At 41.2% G+C, this 16212-nt stretch overlaps 1 pseudogene; it reads right to left on the reverse strand.

The window, feature by feature from the left end:
• The window catches only part of LOC135881078 (zona pellucida sperm-binding protein 3-like), a 32981-nt pseudogene that overhangs the window by 1956 nt on the left and 14813 nt on the right, over nucleotides 1-16212 (reverse strand).

The following is a 16212-nucleotide window of genomic DNA, read 5'->3' on the forward strand; positions in this document are numbered from 1 at the left end:
GAAGCTGGTTAAGTAATGAAAGAGTGATTGGAGCAGAGGGATGGGACCCAGGGTCTCCCACCTCCCAGGTGGGAGCCCTAGCAACTGGACTATAGAGACTCTCTCTCTCTCTCTGGTTTAGAGCAGCACCAGCACTACCACCTCCTCCTCTGGAGGTTGTGTGTGGAGCAAGGCAGGTGCTGAACTTGTTCCTGCAAGGAACACCTTAGGTGCTTAAGATGCCTGACTCCAGGCAGTGGGTTCCTGTTTGTGGAACACTAGCAGAGATAGGCACCTTCCTGCAGCCCAGACTTATGAGGCTTGGTCTATGTCGGTATAACTACGTCACTGCCCTAGCCTCCCGTGCAGACAGAACTATGTTGACAAGAGAGCTTTTCCCGTTGATATACTCCAGCTCCCCAAGAGTCGGCAGTGTCATTGTCTAGGCACCTAGGCTCCCTAACTCGGGTTGTTGATTGAAATGTTGTTCCTGTGACTTTCTAGGCACCTAGAAGTTAGACACTGAGACACTCAGTGTTGCAATGCCCACATCTGGATCCCCTCCCCCCCCACCCCGGTTGCTAAAGCAGAACCGAGACTGGCAAGTGAAATGTGAAAGATGAGATTAAAGTGCCTGACTCACCTTAGATAACAACACTCAATAGGAATCACAGCTGGATTTGTTCTTAAGATAATAGAGTTGTTTTCAGGGGATGGGTTGTAAAAAAGGTTTGTGCTGTCTGGTGTCATCTGGAAAGATTCACATATTGAAGGGAGAGAATCTAGTATAATTAATTCTTCATTTAAAGACTATCAAATCAGCAAGGCATCTAGCACTCAGGCTACGTTGGGCCTTTAGTGTTAGCTCCATGGCAGGGTAACTCCTGCAGAAACATTTGTCATCATATGCCATGGAAATCTGCAGCGCCCTGAGGAGATTATAAACTGCATTCAGTAGTTTCTTCTGCCTTCTAAGTATTAGAAATAGTGATAGTCAGGTTCTTTCCCCCAAATTGTAGACCCACAACTGTTTGGAATCAGGTCACCCTCAGAGATTGTCTTTTTACCCCAAAGAAAAGGAATGGTGCCCAGGTACCCACCAATGTAGTAAATGCTCCTTTGGGTGATTTTTCACTAATGGCAGTTTTAAAGGTCCTAGTTACTCCAGTTTTCAGTTGTGGAAAGAGTTACTTTAATACTCTGGATTGCAAGTGGAGAATATGCATTCAACTACCACCAAGACTTCTTTTCAGAGATGTACCTGAGCCAGTATAGGGTGGGACAATTTCATTTTAAGTAAATTTGTTAGTCAATTGATCCCCATCTCAGATATGGGAGGCCTCTTCATTCTCAAGCATGACACACTTGAGAAAGTCCCTAGTAAACTCTGATCTGGATTTTGGTTGGCCGTGTGAAGTGGATGAGGACTTCATCCCAGCAGCTTTACATGAATTCACACCTAATCTGCTTTAACGAGGACAGGCACCTGTCAGAAGGAATTAGATAAATGAGACCCCTAGTCATTTCCCTAGGCAGATTGGTTTGTACAAAGTTGTAGTCTTTAGGAATGTTATAGAAGTAACAGAGTATTTTAATTAGTTTGAGAACCAAAAGGTAGATGTGATGCAGCCTGTGGGTGGGACCCACAGAGGTACTAAGGCTTTGGTTTAGGTACCCCAGTCCCAGTTTTGGCTCCACTGTGATCTGCAAAACCCCCACTGAACATTGTAGCCACCTAAACTCACTTGGCACCTACGTTTTCAAGGTAAAGGTTCCCTCAGCTGCAGCACCTACATTTCTGCCTCTGGCATGCGCACTGCTGCCTCCCTCTAGGTGTCTGGATGCCTCTTTCCAGCCTAAGCCCCAGAGCGAATCACAAAACCAGGGGAAGATGAGCATTTAGCTATTATTTCATGGGGGGGGGGGGAGGGAAGAGGAGGGATGATCCAGCAGGTGGCCTCTGACTATGCCTACTGGGTCGGGTCCCATTCAAAATCTGGCTGGAGGAGCCAGTGTTGGTGGTTCTCGCCTTATAACTTTTAGTTTTGGTTAAAGCACTCAGCTGGGAGGTGCAGTTCACCCCACTCCACCTGAGGGCATGAAAGTACTTGGACAGGGGGCTTCCACCTCGCAGGAGAGTGCTCTACCCACTGAGCTATGGGATATTCTGGTGTGGGGCTCCCATCTCTCCTGTAGAAGCTGTTCCAATGTGGATAAATAATGAAAGAGGGACTGGAGCAGAGGGAGTGGACCCGGAGTCTCCCACTTTCCAGGTGGACGCCGTAACCACCAGACTACAGAGTTAGTCCCAGTCTCTCCCGGGCCCAACCACCATTTAATGATTTATCCCCAGTGGAATAGTCATTGGGCATCTCCCATTGATTAGCTTAAGAGCCTCCCCAACTAGCATGCTGGCTTCTTTGGATCACATTGTAAGGCACCTATCCCGCCCCGTGCAGCGTACAGGGAGCCTAGACACCCAGCGCAGCTTTGTGCATTGCAGTGATGTTCCCGTGATTTTCAAGGTGCCTAAAAGTTAGGTGCCACAACACCCAACATTGCAACCCCTAAGTCCCTTTGAGGATCCCACCCCTAATACCCATTAAAGTGTTTATCTCACTCCAGTGTCACATACTGAAGTCACATCACAATGCAGTGCACTCTCAGAACTAGGGGGACCATATTTCCCAAAGGGAAAACAGGCCTGAGCCACTTACCCAAGCCACGTCTCCCCCTCCCTGCACGAGGTTGGCGTTGCTGCTCGCCCAAACCCTGCCTGCCCCCTGTGCAAGGCTGGGGCTGACGTCGCTGCTCGCCCGAGCCCTGCCACCCTCTCTGTGCAGGGCTGAGATTGCCACTCACCCCCACATTCCTGTGCAAAAGTGGGCATTGATCAAGGTGGGAAGAGCAAATAGGACAAATGCCCACTTTTGCAAACAAACAAAATTGGGATGGCTGGGACAGAGCTCAAAAAAGGGACTGTCCCAGCCAAAATGGGACGTACAGTCACCCTACTCAGAATATTGTAGCACAACAGCTTGACTCCCTGCAGTGCCGTTGTCTTCTTACAGCTGGCTGTAGGGAGAAGCCGAATCCCAGCAGCTTCTCTCACCTTCACGGGAGGAGTAAACAAAGGGCACAGACCACCAGACTGTCTGTACTGTGCTTCCTGTTCCACCTTGCACGGATCAGCTAGCACTGTGACTGCACTTGTGCTGAGAACCTTGCCAAATCTAGGGTAGCACACCAATAATACCTCCAGGTTCTGTTGTTTTAGAGATTTCAGAATTACACAAGCCAGAAGAGTTTTCTGGTTATCCACAACTAGACAGAGCTAAGGGGGAGTCATTAGATACTGACCATGCAAGCGGACTAGAGTTGAACAGTTTAATTTTGAGAGCGCAAACCCAGTCCTTACCTGCAGAACACTGCCACATTCATGCAGCCCCATCTGAAAGATAACCCTGTTGGCTGCAGCATTCAAAGCAGAGTGTTGGCGAGCAGCTGGGCCAAGGCTCAGATCAGTAGCTTTGATCAGGTGGCCTATTCCAAAGAGGTCCTGTTATTACAGTTATTACCATCTGAGACTTTTGGCATTGCAAGGTAACAGATTGCCATGAAGACAGAGCTCTAGCTAGAGCCCACAGAAGGGATGGAGCAGGTGATGGCACATAGGACTGTCTTGGGGAAATATTAACTCCGTTTGAGTCTCCAACTCTGCTAAAACACTCCTAGACAAGTCCCAGAGGTTAGAGCAATGTACGGTACTGTATTAATGATCAGAAGCAGAAACATCCGCTTCCTACTTTCACCCATTCTGACTATTTCACCCGAGCAATTGCACCACACACAAAGGCTGTTGCTCTGAATCCCTTTATACCCCATGCCCATTCACAGCTGCGTCAGTTAATTGACTTTCTCTCAGCCTGTAGTAAGTAATCTGCAGGCAAGCAGAGCCCTTTCCAGTGGCCAGAGCAGAATTTGGAGTAGGGGGAGTAATGAGAACTTGTCCCACTTGTCCCTATCTTGATCTGTGTGTGGGGAAATTCCTGAAGGGTTCTTGGAAACGCATTGCTAAACATGTTTAATTTGGGTGGGAAATATCAGTTATAGTTAGTCTGTGATGCTGCTTAATATCAGAAGGGCTTTTTCATATATTTTATGCAGTGTACATTCAGTAGTAAATTAAAACCTTAAAGGTTGGTGGTTAATTAGGAGAATAAATGTCATTAATTGTAGTGGTAAGATTCTAACGGAATCGATCCTTTTTTCTAGCAAACATAATGGACAGCTGCTCCCATTTTGCCCTGCATGACTTTTTTAATCCTCACAAGCTGGAAGATGCATTTTCCTGCATACTCACATGACCCTAATACTGCAAACGTTTAGACCCTTACATACTATTGAAGTGTGTAATGTTAATCACTTGAATAAATGTTTCAGAGCATACAAGCAGGTGTAACTAGAGACAGAGACTGAGCCTATATACTGCTGTGACGGGTTGGATCACAGAACCCTCCTTGGGAGCTGCCACCCGATGTGCCAAGACTACTTCTACCCCTGCTTTCCCTGCCAGCTCAGGACCCCAGCACCCTGTCTTGCTGAGCCAGACACTCCCGTCTGCTCCAACAAAGACCCAGGGTCTGAATTACTTGCCCCAAAGCTGCAGGTTTACCTGAAAGCAGCTCACAGAAGTGTTCCTGTCTTTAACACTCAGATGCCCAACTCCCAGTGGGGTCTAAACCCAAATCCGTTTTACTCTGTATAAAGCTTATACAGGGTAAACTCATAAATTGTTCGCCCTCTATAACACTGATAGAGAGATATGCACAGTTGTTTGCTCCCCCAGGTATTAATACATACTCTGAGTTAATTAATAAGTAAAAAGTGATTTTATTAAATACAGAAAGTAGGATTTAAGTGGTTCCAAGTAGTAACAGACAGAACAAAGTAAGTTACCAAGCAAAAGAAAATTAAACGCGCAAATCTATGTTTAATCAAACTGAATACAGATAATCTCACCCTCAGAGATGCTTCAGTAAGTTTTTTCCTCAGACTGGACACCTTCCAGGCCTGGGCACAATTCTTTCCCCTGGTACAGCTCTTGTTCCAGCTCAGGTGGTAGCTAGGGGATTCTTCATGATGGCTCCTCCCTCCCTTTGTTCTGTTCCACCCCTTTATATATCTTTTGCATAAGGTGGGAATCCTTTGTCCCTCTCTGGGTTCCCACCCCCTCCTTCTCAATGGAAAGACACCAGGTTAAAGATGGATTCCAGTTCAGGTGACATGATCACATGTCACTGCAAGACTTCATTGCCCACTTGCCAGCACACACGTATACAGGAAGACTTACAGGTAAAACACAGCCATCTGCAGACAATTGTCCTGGTTAATGGGAGTCATCAAGATTCCAAACCATCATTAATGGCCCACACTTTGCATAATTACAATAGGCCCTCAGAGTTATATTTCATATTTCTAGTTTCAGATACCAGAGTGGTACATTTATACAAATAGGATGATCACACTCAGTAGATTATAAGCTTTGTAATGATACCTTACAAGAGACCTTTTGCATGAAGCATATTCCAGTTACATTATATTCACTCATTAGCATATTTTTATAAAACCATATAGACTGCAACATCACACTGCACATTACCTTCTAGCTAGTATTGAAACAGTTTTGTAAAACGCAGGGGTCTATGCCAGGGATAATCAATTATTTTTGTCAAGGTCCAAATTTCTTGGTCAAGGTACAGTCAAGGTCCAGATTCCAGAGAAAACAACAACAACAATAATGATTTATTTATCGGATGATTTATATGATTCGTTTATAATGATTTATCGGATGATTTAGTTGGGGATTGGTCCTGCTTTGAGCAGGGGGTTGGACTAGATGACCTCCTGAGGTCCCTTCCAACCCTGATATTCTATGATTCTATGATAATAATAAGTAAATAAAAAGATTTTGCGGTCCATTCAAAACCATTTGCCAGTCCGGATTTGGCCTGTGGTCTGCCTATTGGATACCCCTGGTCTACACTAATGGATCCTGATGTAGGACTGGGGCCTAACCCTGCATACGAAAACTTGGAGCTTTTCAATACAGTCATTGCAGGAACTCCAACCTGATTGTCAGCAGAATAATGTGCTATCCTAGTGTGGGATAATACACATAGTACTTAATGTTTTAAAATACTTTCCTTCATGTTGCAAAGCAATAATAAATAAATAAAAGTAAAGTGTAAAAAAAAAGTGCAAAAGAGGGACTTAGTTGGTACAACATGAGTGAATCAAGTCTTAGAGAGAAACTAACTACTTACCATGGCTGCTTCATTTATAATAACTATTCAGACCGCATATCAACTGAGGCTGGCTGAGTTTCATATCATTATAATTTATTCCTGATTTTATTGCCCAATCAGAGCAAAGTTGCAAATCTATAACTTACTAATGAAAACCAGTCAAAGCATGCTTCCAAAATGAATTTTAATTGGAATTCATGTTGTATCTAGCCTGGTGCTAAATTCTATTACAATAAAATTGTGTGAGCGTAGAGCTACTTGTTTGTTTTTCTGTATATTCATTCCATAGCTATTGTCTTCTATAGAAAGGGAGCTGTATTCTCCACTAGTGTAAATCAGCCCAGCTTCACTGCCTTTGGGAAAGCTACAGTGGTTTACACTAGCTGAGAATCTAGCCATGTTTTATAAGAAGGGTATATAGTACTTCAAGTAAAAAAACAAAAGCAAATTACACTTTCCACGAAGTCAACAGAAATTCTGTTTTAGTAACATTATAGACCTCTTTCCCATTGGGTTCTTTTAGTTTTAATCACACAAACTGTGCAACGCAGAAAGAGGTTTCTGAAATATGAATCCCAAAATAGTGGCATTTCTTTTCTGTATTTACATAATTCTCAGTGTCTACCAGTTAGAATCAGTACAATACCAAAACAAACATTCTCTCTAAGAGCCAGATTCTGCCACCTTTGCTCACATCGAATGGTACCTTACTCTGTGAGCAGTCCCCTATATTTCCCTAATGTTTAAAATGTACAGCTTGCCTGGTGGTTTCTCAGAGAGTAGATGCAAAGATGTCTTTGAATCAGAAATGCTGGATAGACTAAGAGCATGCAGGTTTTTGATTTTTCCAAAACTGAACTTAAATAAAAATAGTGCATGATTTCATTTAATGTGTGCGAATAAAATAAAAGCATCTGAATGAATTGATTTTGCTCCAAAATTTGGAGACCACATCTCATACTGAAACACAAATTACACTGGTCTACAATTTTTGAGAAGTCGTCTGCTTCAGAGATAAAATGTGCTATTTGTTATGTATTTTGATGTGCTGAATTCAAATATGACAATTAAAACAACTGATTGGCTACTGTTTCTAAGATATTTAAGTTTTTACATTTGATGTCTATGTATATTGTGTAGATAGTAGAGTTTTAATCATAAATTGTAAACCTAGGTCTTTTCATGTGTTTATGGTTGCTTTACATGATAATATTTCACCTGTCCTGTTTATGTAACACGTTAAAAATCAGCAAAAGGGTTATATAAATAAAATTTATTATGAAACAAAAGGCAAAAAGCTATTATGTACATAGTTTAGTCCTATTCAGTGTCTACTCGGCGCTTCTTGTCTTGTCTCTTGTATTCATTAAATGAAGCATCTCTTGTCACTGTCCAGCAATAGTCTGCAAGCATTGATGGGCTCCATTTGCCCTGATAGCGTTTCTCCATTGTTGCAATGTCCTGGTGAAATCGCTCGCCGTGCTCGTCGCTCACTGCTCCGCTGTTCGGTGGAAAAAAATCTAGATGAGAGTGCAAAAAATGTATCTTTAGTGACATGTTGCAACCAAGGCTTTTGTATGCCTTGAGGAGGTTTTCCACCAACAACCTGTAGTTGTCTGCCTTGTTGTTTCCGAGAAAATTTATTGCCACTAACTGAAAGGCTTTCTATGCCGTCTTTTCCTTGCCATGCAGTGCATGGTCAAATGCATCATCTCGAAGAAGTTCACGAATCTGAGGACCAACAAAGACACCTTCCTTTATCTTAGCTTCACTTAACCTTGGAAATTTTCCACGGAGGTACTTGAAAGCTGCTTGTGTTTTGTCAATGGCCTTGACAAAGTTCTTCATCAGACCCAGCTTGATGTGTAAGGGTGGTAACAAAATCTTCCTTGATTCAACAAGTGGTGGATGCTGAACACTTTTCCTCCCAGGCTCCAATGACTGTCGGAGTGGCCAATCTTTCTTGATGTAGTGGGAATCTCTTGCACGACTATCCCATTCGCAGAGAAAACAGCAGTACTTTGTGTATCCAGTCTGCAGACCAAGCAAGAGAGCAACAACCTTCAAATCGCCACAAAGCTGCCACTGATGTTGGTCATAGTTTATGCACCTCAAAAGTTGTTTCATGTTGTCCTAGGTTTCCTTCATATGGACTGCATGACCAACTGGAATTGATGGCAAAACATTGCCATTATGCAGTAAAACAGCTTTAAGACTCGTCTTCGATGAATCAATGAACAGTCTCCACTCATCTGGATCGTGAACGATGTTGAGGGCTGCCATCACACCATCGATGTTGTTGCAGGCTACAAGATCACCTTCCATGAAGAAGAATGGGACAAGATCCTTTTGACGGTCACGGAAGATGGAAACCCTAACATCACCTGCCAGGAGATTCCACTGCTGTAGTCTGGAGCCCAACAGCTCTGCCTTACTCTTGGGTAGTTCCAAATCCCTGACAAGGTCATTCAGTTCACCTTGTGTTATGAGGTGTGGTTCAGAGGAGGAGGATGGGAGAAAATGTGGGTCCTGTGACATTGATGGTTCAGGACCAGAAGTTTCATCCTCTTCCTCTTCCTCGTCTGACTCAAGTGAGAATGATTCTGGTGCATCAGGAACCAGCAGTCCTTCTCTGTGGGGTACTGGGCGTATAGCTGATGGAATGTTTGGATAATGCACAGTCCACTTTTTCTTCTTTGACACACCTTTCCCAACTGGAGGCACCATGCAGAAGTAACCATTGCTGGTATGATCTGTTGGCTCTCTCCAAATCATTGGCACTGCAAAAGGCATAGATTTCCTTTTCCTGTTCAACCACTGGCGAAGATTTGTTGCACAAGTGTTGCAGCATATGTGTGGGGCCCACCTCTTGTCCTGATCTCCAATTTTGCAGCCAAAATAAAGGTGATAGGCTTTCTTAACCATAGTGGTTATACTGCGCTTTTGTGATGCAAAAGTCACTTCACCACAAACATAGCAGAAGTTATCTGCACTGTTCACACAAGTACAAGGCATCTCTGCTCACTTTGGCTAAACAGAAATGTGTCCCTTTGCAAAATCAAACACTGACAAATAAGAGAGCACAACACTGTATGATTTCTAGAGCTGATATAGGGCAATTTGTTCAGCAGAGTGATGTAAGCTTCGTTATGATTGCATCATCCATGACTTCTAGGAATAACACGATGCAATTCATATCATGTATGACGCAATACCAGCTTCAGATTGCATCATTCATTGTTTTGCCTAAAAAGCAAGTACTGTCCAAACCCAGTCATAGATTTATTCATAGATCCAGTCAAAGATGTATTTTAGTCATTTCTGGTTTAAATTGAGATCCCTTCCCTTTATAACTCACTTATCCTCCGCCATTCCCAAGTCAAGGGTCGTATATACTGACCCAATAGCATATCTTGAAAACTAGAGCCAATCAACAATTTTAAGCATCATTTTCGTTCTCAGTGACGCAGAATTAGTAAAGTTTGACTACATTTATTTCAGAAGCATTTTGGCTGTAGAGCAGTGTTATCTATTGCCGATGCTTTAACACATTATCAGCTATAACAGACTATATGGAAAAGAAAATGGACATTGAGAGAAGATGGGATAGAAGCTAATGGGTGGCCAGCAAAGTATGAACTAATGCAATTCTAAAACTTTGCCATACCATGACCCCATTTTGCAGCAACAACAACAATAAAAACTGTGTTTGGGGACCGACCCCCATAGTTTCAGGACTTTTCTCTGATCTAGCCATAAAAAAGGGCCAGTGTTTGTGATGCCATTGGATCTACAGTTGGAGAACCCATGGGCTGAAGGATAATATGGTGAATAACACATGGAGGGCTAAATCTCTCAAGGAAATAGATGAAGATCTGGCCCAGTGGGGCAGAAAACTCAAAAATAGAGCAAATCATGGTGAAGGAGATACTGAACACTGGAGGAATGATAATAGCTATGGATTGGCAGGAAAAGAGAAAATATTGACAACTCTTATAAGAGAATGGATATCAATAAACAGCAGCTATGCCAAAGAGATGAAAATCAAGTGGTAAGTTTGTGTGACTTTCATGACTGCATTTGGGCTAAGTCAGTTACATATAGATGGTGTTGCACTGAGGCATTCATCCTGCCCTGTGTAGGCAAGGTTAAAAGAATAAATAATTATGACTGGCTATTTTTTTTTAATCCAGTAGAAAAGTAAAATGTATCAAACTGGGTGACCATGCACAGGTATTGTGTAGGGTTAGGATGGAGCCATTGGGTAATTCATATGGTGTGCTGATAAAAGGAGGACTGTGTATAGCCTCCAGAAAGATCACTACAATTTTCTCTATGGTTGAAAATTACTGTGAAAACTGCATCTTTCTTTTTTACTGTAAACTCAATTCTTACTCTACAAATTAGAAATTGCCTGTAAGGAAACAAGAAGCTACAACTGCTTTTGAATATTATTAGGAGAAGCCATCAGCTTCCTACGGAACAAATAAACTAGCCATCAAAGTATAGCAGCTTGACATTTCTTTTCTTTTAATGTTGCATGTCACATTTCCATTGTTTATTTCAGAGAAAGCAGCAGGAAATCTGTTTTGAATTTAAAGTTTGTGACAGTAGAGACTAAGGCAATAGGTGATTTAACTTTAAGGTTGGTATAAAATTAATGCAAAGGAGAGCTCTTTCTGGCAGTAATTAAAATTAAATAATCAAGATAAGGAAATGTATATCTCCATTGTGTAACTATTTCCTTTAGCTAGTTCTTGAAAGGCTGCCAGCAGCAACAACTTAATAAACCAGAAAGCGTAATAGTATTTGGAACTTGACCTAAATAATGCAACAGTCAGAAGAAAGGGACAAATATGTCCCAGAGAAAGGCTGTGTCCAAAGCAAATGGATTCTGCTGAGGGGCATGAGATAAAAGGTGGGATTAATCACATTTAAAAATGATCGAGAAGCTACTGTGAATGTTTGAAAAACAAGGGACGTCTATCAGGGAAATAAGTTGAACATTGTGTAACAGTGGTATCCACTTTTGTAAATAGTTAGTATCTGGCTGGCATATTATGCCTCGCAATCTAGTCTGAAGCAATACAAAACTGGAATTAAGGTCACTGTTGAGAGTAATTATGTTAATATCTTGGAAAATTAGAAATAATTTCTCATAGAGAATTCTGGCATTGGCAGAAGGTAGAAGGGGAAGAGGATTTCTGTGCAAACTCATTGACTACCCCAAAAGCAAACACACACAATCTGTCCTTTTGTTTCCATCACCCATTAATTTTTAATTTAACCCATTGAGCACAAATATTTAAAACTGCCCCACTGTAATCAACAGGAGTTTTGCCATTGACTTCAGTGGGTATAGGATTTGGCCCAGGGGTTTCTTCATGATCCTTTTCCAGACCTTTAAGATTTGTCTATGTGGGGAGTTACTGTGTGGCAAGCCAGGATCGATACTTCCATAGCACTTTCCAATGGGTTTGTATCCTTTTTTCTTCACCCAGCCTTCCGTATCCGCTACTTTCTGAATAAATTCTGGCAGCTTAACTTTTAGGTAGTTTCATTTTTGTTTAGATTCCCATAACCAGAAAAGTGATGTGTTAACGTGCATGCTCCAGCTTTCCATTGCAGCCTCACTCTAATGTATGATTTGTCATGTTGCATTGTTTCCGGAAGCTACCACTATGCATCACAACATACAATACACATTGCTCTCGAAGCCAAAAACAAGATGGTGGCAACAGTTCCAAGTCTATAAATAGTTTATCAATAATATATGACGAATAGTAATTGCTTTTGTTTTCAATAACTTTTTAGGAGTTGTATTGCCTAACACATTGTAGGGATCAGGCACAGTGACTTTAATATACTGAGCAGTTCCTGTGATAGAACATAGTACAAATGCCAATGCATTAAATGATGCTTTCCTGTCTCTACAGCATGTTATAACATGTCAGATTAATTTATTGGGAAAAAAGCAATTTCTGTTGATTTTTCATTAACAAAAGAGTTACAAATGTTCCTTCTCTTTAGAGTTAATATTTAAGTTGACTACTTGCTGGTAAACTTTCAAAGACTTACGCATGGCTTTTGCTTTGGGACTTCCACTTGTTTTAATGGAAGGTGAGTGACTAGGGCTATGTTGGCATAACTATGCTGGCATCGCCACTGAGTAGCGACAGAAGGCGATTTTCTGCTGATATAGAAAAGCTGATCTATGAATGATGTTAGTGATGCCGACAGAAGCACTCTTCCATCAACATAGCTGTGTCGACACTGGAGTTTTTGTCAGCATAGCTGTATCACTCAGAGGTGTGGTTTTTCACACCCCTGACCGACATAATTATGACAATATAAGTTTTAAGGGTAGACCACGCTTCGAACTCTCCACAACAAATTAGATGCTAGGAACTTTTTGGACAAGTCAATGTGTGCCTAAGGTTTAATGCTGAGGGACAGGAACTCCATATTTCACATATATAAGGTCAAAGTGATATTCTTTTACTTGAAGAGGTTGTAAGAACAGTCTAGTGGGGCTAGAGCAGTTTGGTTCTAAGGTCCCACCCTATGAACTAAGTTTTGTTTTGTTTCTTTAAAGAACTAGTGACTTTGGGAACTGGGGCTGAGGGCTCCTGGCTTTTGTATCTTCAGAGCGCTGCTGGGTCTGCCAGATTCTGTGGACTGCTATAGTAAGGTCTCTTCATTCCTAACCATTTATAGCTTTATTTCAGATTTTGGGTCACAACCCACTGGATGGTTCCTCTCAGGCACGGACCCCCTGGTACCTAGTTCCTCATGGTTCTTTTAAGCTTCTTCTTCAACTGATTCATAGTCCACTGAATGAGAAGACCCCATCCTTTCCATTTGGATGTCAGTGAACTCCCTAAGCATTTTCAGTGGATTCCCTTGACATCATCCCCAACAGCCTGATTGCCAGATAACTCACCTACTTGTGAAGAGAAGATTTTAATTCTATTTATTAACTTGCAAGAAAATTTCTTGCTGCTGCTATGGGAGTGTGCTTGCTTTGAGCAAGCATAATTAAATAAAAACCCAATTTAAGTAGCTAAGAAGTATGTATATAGTAACTATCCCACTTTTTAAAAGCTAAAGTTACAAATGCATACAGTATTTTATCAAATCACACACCCTATGAAATGAAATACATAATAGACTCATCTGTTGAACTGATACCTGCTGCTTCAGGGAAATGCATATAGAATAAGTTAAGCGTATTTATACTTACTGAAGATTGATACATTATGTAGACTAGTAGGCCTGATTTGCCCCCAGTTACACCAGTTTTACACTGCTGCAAATCTGTCAATGGCAACATAATTACACCTGATTTACACCTGTGTGTAAGAGAGGAGAATGTGGCCCATTTTGGCATCTATGAACTTTATTAATGATCTATCAGCTGTGGATATGGTCCACCGAGTCTGATCAGTTTTGCTTCAATGTACTTTCGCTGGACCCAACTGCTGATCTCAGTTATATGGGTGCAAATACAGAGCAATTCTTTTGACTATTCATTTGCATTACATTAAGCATGGCTTTCAGTGTTGGCAAGTTTGGGTGCTTGGATACTTTACTCTGAGGTTTTCATGAACTAAGGTGAAAATGTTTTAGGCCCTGGTACTACAAATATTTATGCATATGCATGATTTGGTTCACATGAGCTGTTCCATTGACTGCAATGGGATTGCATCATTAGTAAAGTTAAGCAGGTGCATGTTCAGAGGCTCAAGTCCTACGTGGCAAACACTCCCAGCGAATGCTTATTTGTTTAAAAACCCATTTCTAGTGGAAATAAAAAGAACAAACACTATGAAACCATTTCTAATGGCTTAGCTTTTGTAAAACCTTACTTCTACAAAACATGCATTTGGAGCCAGACTTGACCTGACAGCGGCTGTTTAATGTATGTAATAATCTTTTAAACTATAATTTATATTCATAGACACTGATTAGAATGTGGTCATTTGATAGTTATGTGGAGTCACATGTTGCTTTATCATCATTAGTAAAGGTGCAATTAGAACGAAGCGCTGCTATTTGGTGTATATGGTGAGGTCAGCTTTTGCAAGTTGGGATGCAGATGACATTTCGCTGTGCTTCAGTAGGTTGAATTCATAGTGTTCATTTAGGAAAATTAGCTGACAATTACATTTAGTGTATTGCAGACTCATAAAATCAACTAATTGCAGGAGAAACTAGGCTGTACTGCAAGTGGTATTGGCTATCAAGCCATACAATTATGCTGTTATCCCTACAACAGGGACATTTAGTATTGTGATCTGATTGACACGGAAAAGTTCAACCTTTAAGAGATAAAGTGTGCTTCTGCTCTGACTAAGTAACAATCATTATCAAAAAGGGGCCTAATTTTCAGAGGGAGGGGCTCAGTGCCTTCTGAATATGGGAGTTCTTTAAAGTGTCTCAAGTTGGACACCCAAAAATGGAGGTCCCCCAAATCACTAATCACTTCTGAAAAGCTTGGCCCTGGACTGTAACCCTCTTCCAAGCTGCCTCTGCTCTCTTTTGGAGTGGTGGATAGCAAAGAGGTCAATATTTCTGCATGTAATCTCCTAAGAAAAGTTTTCTAACCTTTTCTTTTTCAGTAAACTCTTCCACACATGCAAAGAAATGCATCATTCACATGGGTTAATCCATGTAGGACTTGAGTCATAAGTGGTATAATAAAAGGAAAGCTAAAGACTTTCTCATGAATAAACCTTTATGAAGGTTATGTGCAAGTTTTGCAACATTTCCCTGACAACCATCTGGCCCCAGCAACACTTTCTAGGATGCAGCAACTGTGACACTCGAAGAAAAAAATAAAAAACCCGAAAATGTACCTATAAAAACAAAAACTAATTCAGCTCATTTATATAAAAATGACTTGAGCTTATTTGCAAGTAATTCAGAGCCATTCCTAGTCTATTCTCTATCCACAGAGAATGTGCAGGTAGTGCTAGAAAAACCATACTAACTCAGTTAGTTGGTAAACTGACCTTGGGTTCTGTCTTTCAAGCCCAAATACGTGTAGTCAAACTAGAGTCTGTCTTTCAGAAAGACATCCAATCCTGAGTGCAGTTCAGATGGGCCTGAGGACCAGGGTCATGGGTTTAACTTTTCTGATTGTTACAGTGTGAAGAATTTTAAAAATCCAAGTTATTTACAATGTGGTTATTTACAAAGTGGTTATTTACAATGATTTAAGTCCCAGTGAGCCAATTTCTTCTCCCAGTGATATCAGTGCAACCTCATTGACTTCAGTTGGGTTAAACTGGAGTAACTCTACTTAGAATTTGGTCCATTTAGATTCAAAAAAGTTAATTTGTGCCCAAAGTATAGTATGCACTTCCAAGAAAAGGTAACTTTTAAGTAAGAATATTACAAGTAGGTAGGCATGATAGTACAGCAGATTAGCCATACTTGTATTACCAAGCAATGCTTATATATATCAAATCCTGATCCTATTGAAGGTAACAGCAAATCTTGCAGTGACTTCAGTAAGACCAGGAATTGACTGTTATAAAGACAGCTGCAAGGCCTCGACATATTTAAATCAAATATTTGTACACTCTAAAGCTTGGAAGATGAGACATGGCTAACATTACTCTAAATGCCCGAGTCAGACTGGCAGCTTGCTAAAGAGTTGAACTAAAAAGAAAAGGTTGCTCACACAAGTAGTCCTAGTGACCTGAGCACATACTTAGTCCCCAATGGTTGCTTTTATTTGATGCAACAGATGTAATATGGAAATTTAATCTTGTTTATGAACTTGGATGCAAAGCTGAAGCAGAACAGTGGCCAAATCCTGCTTGCCTTGACTAGTCCCACTGAAGTTATTTCCCATGTTTAAAATGAGCAGGACTTGACTTCACCTTCTTCAACTGCATGGAAAAATATTTGCTAAAGA

Source organism: Emys orbicularis, chromosome 7 (assembly GCF_028017835.1).
Source record: "Emys orbicularis isolate rEmyOrb1 chromosome 7, rEmyOrb1.hap1, whole genome shotgun sequence".
Classification (NCBI taxonomy): Eukaryota; Metazoa; Chordata; order Testudines; family Emydidae; genus Emys; species Emys orbicularis.